The sequence below is a fragment of the Hipposideros armiger genome, unplaced genomic scaffold, assembly GCF_001890085.2.
Source record: "Hipposideros armiger isolate ML-2016 unplaced genomic scaffold, ASM189008v1 scaffold_268, whole genome shotgun sequence".
NCBI classification, from domain to species: domain Eukaryota; kingdom Metazoa; phylum Chordata; class Mammalia; order Chiroptera; family Hipposideridae; genus Hipposideros; species Hipposideros armiger.
In genome coordinates this window covers 569,311-570,230 of record NW_017731618.1, presented here as the reverse complement: position 1 = coordinate 570,230, position 920 = coordinate 569,311, and positions in this window count along the sequence as shown.

Here is a 920-nt window from a genome sequence, read left to right as displayed (position 1 = left end):
ACCATTGGTAGTGGAAGTAGGCTTCAGCTAAGTTAGAATGATATGAGGTCTGGAAAGCTTCCAGAACAAAATTTTTTCCATCAGTCACCAGTTTCTACTACTTGGCAACTACTAAACTTTTTGATGTTAGAGTTGGTGATATTGTCTCGAGTAGTTCTTTTTTTTTTTTTCACTGCTATCTGACACTGCACACAAAAGATAACTCAAAATGGATTAAATGCTTGAATCTAAGACCTGAAGATGCTGAGAAGAAAGCATGACACTAAACTTATGGACCTTGGTCTCAAAGGGTCTTTGTGAACTTTACCACAAAGGCAAGGGAAGTAAAAGCAAAAATAAATGAATGGGACTATATCAAACTGGAAAGCTTCTGCACAGAAAAAAAGAACAAAAAGGCAACCAACAGAATGGGAGAAGATATTTGCAAATGATAACTCTGATAAGGGGTAAATATCCAAAATCTATAAAGAACTCATACAACTCGACAGCAACAACAAAAAAATCTAATTAAGAGATGGGCAGAGGGCCTGAGGAGACATTTTTCCACGGAAGATATACAGATGGCCAACAGATATATATAAAAAAATGCTCAACATCACTAGCTGTTAGGGGAATGCAAATCAAAACCACAATGAGATACCACCTCACACCCATAAGGTTGGCTACTATCAATAAGACAAGAAATAAGTGTCGGAGAAGATGTGGAGAAAGGGAACCCTCATACATTGCTGTTGTGAATATAAATTGGTGCAGCCACTATGGAAAACAGTGCCTCAAAAAATGAAGCACAGAGCTACTATATGACCCAGCAATTCCACTTCTGAGTATCTACGTGAAAAATCTGAAAACACTTTTTCATAAAGATATATGCTTATTGCAGCATTGTTTACAATAGTCAAGTAGTTCTTTGCCCTTCAGCA